The sequence below is a fragment of the Megalopta genalis genome, unplaced genomic scaffold (genome assembly GCF_051020955.1).
Source record: "Megalopta genalis isolate 19385.01 unplaced genomic scaffold, iyMegGena1_principal scaffold0341, whole genome shotgun sequence".
In the NCBI taxonomy this organism is placed as follows: Eukaryota; Metazoa; Arthropoda; class Insecta; order Hymenoptera; family Halictidae; genus Megalopta; species Megalopta genalis.
This window is the reverse complement of record NW_027476410.1, coordinates 42,533-54,860: the sequence shown is the minus strand read 5'-3', so window position 1 is coordinate 54,860 and position 12,328 is coordinate 42,533. Positions and strand designations below refer to the sequence as shown.

Genomic DNA, 12,328 nt, shown 5'->3' with positions numbered 1-12,328 from the left:
GCTCGGCGCTTCGAACAGCTCCGGTGTCCCCATTATTTTCGATTTACGGCTAAAATAAATTTTTCTAATTTTTTTCAATAACATATTCCTGCTAAAATAACTTTTTTACATAGGGATTAAGCATTTAGAACGATACATTGTTTAAAATAAGGGCACTTTACTCTTGACATTTTACGGTTTTTTCAATTTTCTGAAAAATCCTATCATTAGATTTTTTTAAAAATACGATATTCTTGCTTAACTAACGTTTCTACATAGGGATTAAGCATTTAGAACGAAATCTAATGTCAGAAAATGGCACTTTACTCTTGACATTTTTCGGTTTTTTCAATTTTCTGGAAAATCCTATCATTAGATTTTTTTAAAAATACGATATTCTTGCTTAACTAACGTTTTTACATAGGGATTAAGCATTTAGAACGAAATCTAATGTAGGAAAATGGTACTTTACTCTTGATCGGTACGTTGGGACTTTGAAAATATTCGGGCGTTCCAATCGCTCGTCTGTTGCATCATAGCGCGTCTCGGCGCAATCGACCGATTCGCTCGATCCATTATTTTCGATTTACGGCTAAAATAAATTTTTCTAATTTTTTTCAATAACATATTCCTGCTTAAATAACTTTTTTACATAGGGATTAAGCATTTAGAACGATACATTGTTTAAAGTAAGGGCACTTTACTCTTGACATTTTACGGTTTTTTCAATTTTCTGAAAAATCCTATCATTAGATTTTTTTAAAAATACGATATTCTTGCTTAACTAACGTTTCTACATAGGGATTAAGCATTTAGAACGAAATCTAATGTCAGAAAATGGCACTTTACTCTTGACATTTTTCGGTTTTTTCAATTTTCTGGAAAATCCTATCATTAGATTTTTTTAAAAATACGATATTCTTGCTTAACTAACGTTTTTACATAGGGATTAAGCATTTAGAACGAAATCTAATGTAGGAAAATGGTACTTTACTCTTGATCGGTACGATGGGACTTTGAAAATATTCGGGCGTTCCAATCGCTCGTCTGTTGCATCATAGCGCGTCTCGGCGCAATCGACCGATTCGCTCGATCCATTATTTTCGATTTACGGCTAAAATAAATTTTTCTAATTTTTTTCAATAACATATTCCTGCTTAAATAACTTTTTTACATAGGGATTAAGCATTTAGAACGATACATTGTTTAAAGTAAGGGCACTTTACTCTTGACATTTTACGGTTTTTTCAATTTTCTGAAAAATCCTATCATTAGATTTTTTTAAAAATACGATATTCTTGCTTAACTAACGTTTCTACATAGGGATTAAGCATTTAGAACGAAATCTAATGTCAGAAAATGGCACTTTACTCTTGACATTTTTCGGTTTTTTCAATTTTCTGGAAAATCCTATCATTAGATTTTTTTAAAAATACGATATTCTTGCTTAACTAACGTTTTTACATAGGGATTAAGCATTTAGAACGGAATCTAATGTAGGAAAATGGTACTTTACTCTTGATCGGTACGTTGGGACTTTGAAAATATTCGGGCGTACGCGACGCGCTCGGCGCTTCGAACAGCTCCGGTGTCCCCATTATTTTCGATTTACGGCTAAAATAAATTTTTCTAATTTTTTTCAATAACATATTCCTGCTAAAATAACTTTTTTACATAGGGATTAAGCATTTAGAACGATACATTGTTTAAAATAAGGGCACTTTACTCTTGACATTTTACGGTTTTTTCAATTTTCTGAAAAATCCTATCATTAGATTTTTTTAAAAATACGATATTCTTGCTTAACTAACGTTTCTACATAGGGATTAAGCATTTAGAACGAAATCTAATGTCAGAAAATGGCACTTTACTCTTGACATTTTTCGGTTTTTTCAATTTTCTGGAAAATCCTATCATTAGATTTTTTTAAAAATACGATATTCTTGCTTAACTAACGTTTTTACATAGGGATTAAGCATTTAGAACGAAATCTAATGTAGGAAAATGGTACTTTACTCTTGATCGGTACGTTGGGACTTTGAAAATATTCGGGCGTTCCAATCGCTCGTCTGTTGCATCATAGCGCGTCTCGGCGCAATCGACCGATTCGCTCGATCCATTATTTTCGATTTACGGCTAAAATAAATTTTTCTAATTTTTTTCAATAACATATTCCTGCTTAAATAACTTTTTTACATAGGGATTAAGCATTTAGAACGATACATTGTTTAAAGTAAGGGCACTTTACTCTTGACATTTTACGGTTTTTTCACTTTTCTGAAGAATCCTATCATTAGATTTTTTTAAAAATACGATATTCTTGCTTAACTAACGTTTCTACATAGGGATTAAGCATTTAGAACGAAATCTAATGTCAGAAAATGGCACTTTACTCTTGACATTTTTCGGTTTTTTCAATTTTCTGGAAAATCCTATCATTAGATTTTTTTAAAAATACGATATTCTTGCTTAACTAACGTTTTTACATAGGGATTAAGCATTTAGAACGGAATCTAATGTAGGAAAATGGTACTTTACTCTTGATCGGTACGTTGGGACTTTGAAAATATTCGGGCGTACGCGACGCGCTCGGCGCTTCGAACAGCTCCGGTGTCCCCATTATTTTCGATTTACGGCTAAAATAAATTTTTCTAATTTTTTTCAATAACATATTCCTGCTAAAATAACTTTTTTACATAGGGATTAAGCATTTAGAACGATACATTGTTTAAAATAAGGGCACTTTACTCTTGACATTTTACGGTTTTTTCAATTTTCTGAAAAATCCTATCATTAGATTTTTTTAAAAATACGATATTCTTGCTTAACTAACGTTTCTACATAGGGATTAAGCATTTAGAACGAAATCTAATGTCAGAAAATGGCACTTTACTCTTGACATTTTTCGGTTTTTTCAATTTTCTGGAAAATCCTATCATTAGATTTTTTTAAAAATACGATATTCTTGCTTAACTAACGTTTTTACATAGGGATTAAGCATTTAGAACGAAATCTAATGTAGGAAAATGGTACTTTACTCTTGATCGGTACGTTGGGACTTTGAAAATATTCGGGCGTTCCAATCGCTCGTCTGTTGCATCATAGCGCGTCTCGGCGCAATCGACCGATTCGCTCGATCCATTATTTTCGATTTACGGCTAAAATAAATTTTTCTAATTTTTTTCAATAACATATTCCTGCTTAAATAACTTTTTTACATAGGGATTAAGCATTTAGAACGATACATTGTTTAAAGTAAGGGCACTTTACTCTTGACATTTTACGGTTTTTTCAATTTTCTGAAAAATCCTATCATTAGATTTTTTTAAAAATACGATATTCTTGCTTAACTAACGTTTCTACATAGGGATTAAGCATTTAGAACGAAATCTAATGTCAGAAAATGGCACTTTACTCTTGACATTTTTCGGTTTTTTCAATTTTCTGGAAAATCCTATCATTAGATTTTTTTAAAAATACGATATTCTTGCTTAACTAACGTTTTTACATAGGGATTAAGCATTTAGAACGAAATCTAATGTAGGAAAATGGTACTTTACTCTTGATCGGTACGTTGGGACTTTGAAAATATTCGGGCGTTCCAATCGCTCGTCTGTTGCATCATAGCGCGTCTCGGCGCAATCGACCGATTCGCTCGATCCATTATTTTCGATTTACGGCTAAAATAAATTTTTCTAATTTTTTTCAATAACATATTCCTGCTTAAATAACTTTTTTACATAGGGATTAAGCATTTAGAACGATACATTGTTTAAAGTAAGGGCACTTTACTCTTGACATTTTACGGTTTTTTCACTTTTCTGAAGAATCCTATCATTAGATTTTTTTAAAAATACGATATTCTTGCTTAACTAACGTTTCTACATAGGGATTAAGCATTTAGAACGAAATCTAATGTCAGAAAATGGCACTTTACTCTTGACATTTTTCGGTTTTTTCAATTTTCTGGAAAATCCTATCATTAGATTTTTTTAAAAATACGATATTCTTGCTTAACTAACGTTTTTACATAGGGATTAAGCATTTAGAACGGAATCTAATGTAGGAAAATGGTACTTTACTCTTGATCGGTACGTTGGGACTTTGAAAATATTCGGGCGTACGCGACGCGCTCGGCGCTTCGAACAGCTCCGGTGTCCCCATTATTTTCGATTTACGGCTAAAATAAATTTTTCTAATTTTTTTCAATAACATATTCCTGCTTAAATAACTTTTTTACATAGGGATTAAGCATTTAGAACGATACATTGTTTAAAGTAAGGGCACTTTACTCTTGACATTTTACGGTTTTTTCAATTTTCTGAAAAATCCTATCATTAGATTTTTTTAAAAATACGATATTCTTGCTTAACTAACGTTTCTACATAGGGATTAAGCATTTAGAACGAAATCTAATGTCAGAAAATGGCACTTTACTCTTGACATTTTTCGGTTTTTTCAATTTTCTGGAAAATCCTATCATTAGATTTTTTTAAAAATACGATATTCTTGCTTAACTAACGTTTTTACATAGGGATTAAGCATTTAGAACGAAATCTAATGTAGGAAAATGGTACTTTACTCTTGATCGGTACGTTGGGACTTTGAAAATATTCGGGCGTTCCAATCGCTCGTCTGTTGCATCATAGCGCGTCTCGGCGCAATCGACCGATTCGCTCGATCCATTATTTTCGATTTACGGCTAAAATAAATTTTTCTAATTTTTTTCAATAACATATTCCTGCTTAAATAACTTTTTTACATAGGGATTAAGCATTTAGAACGATACATTGTTTAAAGTAAGGGCACTTTACTCTTGACATTTTACGGTTTTTTCAATTTTCTGAAAAATCCTATCATTAGATTTTTTTAAAAATACGATATTCTTGCTTAACTAACGTTTCTACATAGGGATTAAGCATTTAGAACGAAATCTAATGTCAGAAAATGGCACTTTACTCTTGACATTTTTCGGTTTTTTCAATTTTCTGGAAAATCCTATCATTAGATTTTTTTAAAAATACGATATTCTTGCTTAACTAACGTTTTTACATAGGGATTAAGCATTTAGAACGAAATCTAATGTAGGAAAATGGTACTTTACTCTTGATCGGTACGTTGGGACTTTGAAAATATTCGGGCGTTCCAATCGCTCGTCTGTTGCATCATAGCGCGTCTCGGCGCAATCGACCGATTCGCTCGATCCTATATTTTCGATTTACGGCTAAAATAAATTTTTCTAATTTTTTTCAATAACATATTCCTGCTTAAATAACTTTTTTACATAGGGATTAAGCATTTAGAACGATACATTGTTTAAAGTAAGGGCACTTTACTCTTGACATTTTACGGTTTTTTCAATTTTCTGAAAAATCCTATCATTAGATTTTTTTAAAAATACGATATTCTTGCTTAACTAACGTTTCTACATAGGGATTAAGCATTTAGAACGAAATCTAATGTCAGAAAATGGCACTTTACTCTTGACATTTTTCGGTTTTTTCAATTTTCTGGAAAATCCTATCATTAGATTTTTTTAAAAATACGATATTCTTGCTTAACTAACGTTTTTACATAGGGATTAAGCATTTAGAACGAAATCTAATGTAGGAAAATGGTACTTTACTCTTGATCGGTACGTTGGGACTTTGAAAATATTCGGGCGTTCCAATCGCTCGTCTGTTGCATCATAGCGCGTCTCGGCGCAATCGACCGATTCGCTCGATCCATTATTTTCGATTTACGGCTAAAATAAATTTTTCTAATTTTTTTCAATAACATATTCCTGCTTAAATAACTTTTTTACATAGGGATTAAGCATTTAGAACGATACATTGTTTAAAGTAAGGGCACTTTACTCTTGACATTTTACGGTTTTTTCAATTTTCTGAAAAATCCTATCATTAGATTTTTTTAAAAATACGATATTCTTGCTTAACTAACGTTTCTACATAGGGATTAAGCATTTAGAACGAAATCTAATGTCAGAAAATGGCACTTTACTCTTGACATTTTTCGGTTTTTTCAATTTTCTGGAAAATCCTATCATTAGATTTTTTTAAAAATACGATATTCTTGCTTAACTAACGTTTTTACATAGGGATTAAGCATTTAGAACGAAATCTAATGTAGGAAAATGGTACTTTACTCTTGATCGGTACGTTGGGACTTTGAAAATATTCGGGCGTACGCGGCGCGCTCGGCGCTTCGAACAGCTCCGGTGTCCCCATTATTTTCGATTTACGGCTAAAATAAATTTTTCTAATTTTTTTCAATAACATATTCCTGCTAAAATAACTTTTTTACATAGGGATTAAGCATTTAGAACGATACATTGTTTAAAATAAGGGCACTTTACTCTTGACATTTTACGGTTTTTTCAATTTTCTGAAAAATCCTATCATTAGATTTTTTTAAAAATACGATATTCTTGCTTAACTAACGTTTCTACATAGGGATTAAGCATTTAGAACGAAATCTAATGTCAGAAAATGGCACTTTACTCTTGACATTTTTCGGTTTTTTCAATTTTCTGGAAAATCCTATCATTAGATTTTTTTAAAAATACGATATTCTTGCTTAACTAACGTTTTTACATAGGGATTAAGCATTTAGAACGAAATCTAATGTAGGAAAATGGTACTTTACTCTTGATCGGTACGTTGGGACTTAGAAAATATTCGGCCGTACGCGGCGCGTCTCGGCGCTTCGAACAGCTCCGGTGTCCCCATTATTTTCGATTTACGGCTAAAATAAATTTTTCTAATTTTTTTCAATTACATATTCTTGCTTAGATAACTTTTTTACATAGGGATTAAGCATTTAGAACGACATATTGTTTAAAATAATGGTACTTTACTCTTGTGATTTTTCGGTTTTTTTTGATTATTTTGAAAAATAAATTTTTGTAATTTTTTTAAATACGATATTCGTGATCAGTGAACGATTTCACATATGGATTAAGCATTTAGAATCGTGCGGAAGCGTTATTAAAAAAGTTTACTCGATGCGATGGGACTTTGAAAAGTTTGTGAAAATTTTCATATTGGGAAAAAATGTGTAATTTTTTGTCTAGTTTACGGTAATGTAGTTTATTTTAATGTTTACTATAAATTTTTTTTTCGTTCGTTCACGCGCTATGTTACAACAGCACGGCCGGGCGGTCTGTTGCCGCGGCGGTTTACACTCATAAGCGCGCGTGCTATTCGGCCGGCGGCGCCGGCGTCCTTGCCGGCCGTTCGGTATCTATAAGAGATACACGGTCCGTGCGAGGCGGACGGAGCAGAGCGGGTTTTGGGCCAATTCTACGATCTCGGTCGAGAAGCTGTCTCAGAGCTCCTTCGGGGCTTCGGTCCTGACTGTTTCGTGCCGTTTACGTTACGGACTTTTCTCCACACAGCGTGGCCACGGGTCGGTGTCTTTGACCGAATGGCCCATATGTGGCAAGCCCTACGGGGTTGGTTACCCGTATGCACTTTGTATGTATACTCGTACTCACTGAGCAATCGACTCTTCTGTCCGAGCGATGGAAAAATTTTTTAAAATGCATCTGTAAGATTTGGAAGCAAATCGTACCAATTGAAAACTGTGGCTAAAATGAATAGCCCAGTGGAGAGAGAAAACTATCAAAAAACTGATTTTTTAAATCAAGAGGTGTCAGAAATCGAAATGCCTAGCGCGAGCGGAAGAACACGCTTTCTCGCCAGTCCAGCATGTGTCCTGTCCGTTCTTCCTCGGCTTGCCGATTTTGCCCAGATCAGAGGTTTCGTGCTTCCGGCGGTCAGAAGATCAGCGTGAGCGTACGCGCTTCCACGACTATGGCATCACCCATGTACTTTTTCCTTTGAATATATTTGAGTACATAAAAAATATTAAAACATATAGAGAGAACTGTGTCTTGGATCTTAAAAATTTGTCAATAGCGATGATATATTATTACTTAACTTGAAGTATTTGTACGTTTTAGCTGGGACGTACATTTATCTTACAAGATGTTAATAGCGAGACTCTTGAAGATAAAATTATCTTGTGATTTTATGAAGGCAAAGATAGAAACGTACGAAGCTGGCGTACGTAGAAAAATGTGATTTTATGATAGAACAAAAATATAATACGTACGTTTTTGGGCGTACGGTAAAATATCTGTATGGTAGAAAAATGAAAGAAATTGAGCGTTAAAGAAGATATGTTACAAGCGCGGAATGTGGCAAAACTTGTACATATTTGAAAGAGAAAAGTGGTGTGTCGACCTGACATATATATATGAAACAGGCGACGATGGAAAAGGATTTAAATTTTGTCCATTTTATATATACATATTGTATAGTTCCCTGGTTGATCCTGCCAGTAGTCATATGCTTGTCTCAAAGATTAAGCCATGCATGTCTCAGTACATGCCGTATTAAGGTGAAACCGCGAATGGCTCATTAAATCAGTTATGGTTTCTTAGATCGTACTAAAATTTACTTGGATAACTGTGGTAATTCTAGAGCTAATACATGCAAAACAGAGTTCCGACCAGAGATGGTAGGAACGCTTTTATTAGATCAAAACCAATCGGTGGCGGGTGTTTACACTCGTCCATCGTTTGCTTTGGTGACTCTGAATAACTTTGTGCTGATCGCATGGTCTTATAGCACCGGCGACGCATCTTTCAAATGTCTGCCTTATCAACTGTCGATGGTAGGTTCTGCGCCTACCATGGTTGTAACGGGTAACGGGGAATCAGGGTTCGATTCCGGAGAGGGAGCCTGAGAAACGGCTACCACATCCAAGGAAGGCAGCAGGCGCGCAAATTACCCACTCCCGGCACGGGGAGGTAGTGACGAAAAATAACGATACGGGACTCATCCGAGGCCCCGTAATCGGAATGAGTACACTTTAAATCCTTTAACGAGGATCCATTGGAGGGCAAGTCTGGTGCCAGCAGCCGCGGTAATTCCAGCTCCAATAGCGTATATTAAAGTTGTTGCGGTTAAAAAGCTCGTAGTTGAATCTGTGTGTCACAGTGTCGGTTCATCGCTCGCGGTGTTTAACTGGCATTATGTGGTACGTCCTACCGGTGGGCTTTGCTCTTCACGGGGCGGTCCAACTAATATCCCATCGCGGTGCTCTTCACTGAGTGTCGAGGTGGGCCGGTACGTTTACTTTGAACAAATTAGAGTGCTCAAAGCAGGCTACCTTCGCCTGAATACTGTGTGCATGGAATAATGGAATAGGACCTCGGTTCTATTTTGTTGGTTTTCGGAACCCCGAGGTAATGATTAATAGGGACAGATGGGGGCATTCGTATTGCGACGTTAGAGGTGAAATTCTTGGATCGTCGCAAGACGGACAGAAGCGAAAGCATTTGCCAAAAATGTTTTCATTAATCAAGAACGAAAGTTAGAGGTTCGAAGGCGATCAGATACCGCCCTAGTTCTAACCATAAACGATGCCAGCTAGCGATCCGCCGAAGTTCCTACGATGACTCGGCGGGCAGCTTCCGGGAAACCAAAGCTTTTGGGTTCCGGGGGAAGTATGGTTGCAAAGCTGAAACTTAAAGGAATTGACGGAAGGGCACCACCAGGAGTGGAGCCTGCGGCTTAATTTGACTCAACACGGGAAACCTCACCAGGCCCGGACACCGGAAGGATTGACAGATTGATAGCTCTTTCTTGATTCGGTGGGTGGTGGTGCATGGCCGTTCTTAGTTGGTGGAGCGATTTGTCTGGTTAATTCCGATAACGAACGAGACTCTAGCCTGCTAAATAGACGTAATTATGGTATCTCGAAGGCTCTCGGCTTCTGCCGGTGGGGTTTTTACTACCAACGTACAAACAAATCTTCTTAGAGGGACAGGCGGCTTCTAGCCGCACGAGATTGAGCAATAACAGGTCTGTGATGCCCTTAGATGTTCTGGGCCGCACGCGCGCTACACTGAAGGAATCAGCGTGTGTTCCCTGGCCGAAAGGCCCGGGTAACCCGCTGAACCTCCTTCGTGCTAGGGATTGGGGCTTGCAATTATTCCCCATGAACGAGGAATTCCCAGTAAGCGCGAGTCATAAGCTCGCGTTGATTACGTCCCTGCCCTTTGTACACACCGCCCGTCGCTACTACCGATTGAATGATTTAGTGAGGTCTTCGGACTGGTGCGCGGCAATGTTTCGGCATTGCCGATGATGCCGGGAAGATGACCAAACTTGATTATTTAGAGGAAGTAAAAGTCGTAACAAGGTTTCCGTAGGTGAACCTGCGGAAGGATCATTACAATGTTCCAATATATCTCAAAGAGAGAGGAGAGGAGGAGAGAAAATGAATTCGATTAGTTTGTGGATAAGAATTCATATAAAAAAAAAAGATATTGTTGAGCCCGCCAGATCATTCGTGCGTGATTTACACGGCCAGACGTGTGTACTACACGTATTAGGCCTTTGATCTGCGTTGCGTAGGCCACAACAAATCTTTCAAAGAGAGAGAGATATATGTGTTGTTGGGGTTTGTGATTATGAAGGTGCCCCAACGCACAAAAATATATAAAAATGTACAAAGTTGGGATGTGGTGTGGTGGAGAAGAGTTGGGCCCGACCAGATCATTCGTGCGTGATTTACACGGCAGACGTGTGTACTACACGTATTAGGCCTTTGATCTGCGTTGCGTAGGCCATCTTCCTTCCAAGACACACACGTGTTGGGGTTTGTGTGATTTTATGATAGTGCCCCAACACGGAAAAATAAGCGTACGAGAAGAGTTGGGCCCGACCAGATCATTCGTGCGTGATTTATACACGGCCAGACGCGTATTATATTACACGTATTAGGCCTTTGATCTGCGTTGCGTAGGCCATCTTCTCGATAGAGAGAAAGCCAATGTATTCTTTTTTCTTTCTTTACACACACACACACAGTTGTAGTAGGACAGGGAGGGATGCGAGCGTGCTAATCACGCTTCCTCAAGTCTTCGCTGTGGTGTAAAAAAAAAAAGAAAAAAAGGAATCGTTGGGAAAGTCCAAAGGACGAAAATATCGGGCAGTCTGAAGATAACTTAATGCTCGTTTACATTGGTATCAAGAGAGACCGGCTTGTGTAGCTCGTTTCAATGCTGTGTCGTTGTCATTGACACCCTACTCTGTTGCGCGCTAGTGGCAGCATGAGCGTGGGACGTATATATATATGACACCCAGCTAGAGCCGGCCGTGAGTCCGTCCGGTGTAAATAACGACGAAAGGAGAGAGAAACTTTTCGAATCCAGTATCGGGTTGATAATTGTCCAGTTTGAATATCCATATCCCCGTCGTTTTTGGAGGTGATATACTCTCTGTGTTTCTTCGATAGAAGGCTTTTCAATGTTCTATTCGCTCCGACCGTCGAACTTGCAAGAAAACAGTGGTTTTGGATTTGCTCGTACATATATATATATGGTTTCGACGGAAATATCTCGTTCTTTAAGGGACAATTATGTCGTCGTACGACGACTCCCGAATCTCCTTCGCGCGCTGGTTGGAGCTCTTCGGGTATCGGCTTGTTCCGAAATATAACACAAAAATGTGGTGGATAGCAAATACACATTATATTATATATGAGAGAATAAAAGGGAAAAATTACCCTGAACGGTGGATCACTTGGCTCGTGGGTCGATGAAGAACGCAGCTAATTGCGCGTCAACGTGTGAACTGCAGGACACATGAACATCGACATTTCGAACGCACATTGCGGTCCACGGATACAATTCCTGGACCACGCCTGGCTGAGGGTCGTTTACGTACTTATAAACTGCTTGCGTTGATGGCACTTGTTGCCTATATACGTACGAGCGAATGATGGGCGCTTCGTCGGCGTTTGTCGCGGTCCTATGAATATTGAGAAATTTTACGTACGTCTAACAGTCTTCGAGAGAGATGGAAATCGTGTTCGAACTAGCGTGAGTGTGGAAGGCGGTGTCGTGTGTCGTATATGTTTTATATACGTCCGCCCGTCTGAAACACCGCTTCGAAGCGGTGACAAAATCTTTTTCGGGACGATTCGTATCCGTAGAACTATCGAGATTTCACTGGTACATTTTCAACGCGCTCCCGACGTCGCCTGAAATGAAACGAGATGGGTTTAACCCACGAAAGCGTACTACACGAGTCTGTCCTATGTGAAGACTGTGTACAGAGATCGAACGAACGCATGAAAGAAATTGAACGAAAGAACACATAACCCGCAAAAATATAGAGTAGAATTGTGACCGTTGCTTCGAATTTGAATTTATATGTATATATATATCATAGCCCCAGGGAGTGGAACCTATGAGTGTGGAAGGATGTCTCTTACCGTTATGTTGCCAGAGGAAAAAAAGTCTCTCTCTTCGTACGACACATTTGTGTAC

General features: G+C 37.6%; 2 non-coding genes across 2 annotated transcripts; both read left to right on the top strand.

The window, feature by feature from the left end:
* Window positions 1–8,306: 8,306 nt before the first annotated feature.
* On the top strand, window positions 8,307–10,227 carry LOC143263133 (small subunit ribosomal RNA). Its single transcript, XR_013036688.1, has one exon. It is a non-coding gene; the product is annotated as a small subunit ribosomal RNA (ribosomal RNA).
* Window positions 10,228–11,559: 1,332 nt separating this feature from the next.
* On the top strand, window positions 11,560–11,714 carry LOC143263138 (5.8S ribosomal RNA). Its single transcript, XR_013036693.1, has one exon. It is a non-coding gene; the product is annotated as a 5.8S ribosomal RNA (ribosomal RNA).
* Window positions 11,715–12,328: the final 614 nt, after the last annotated feature.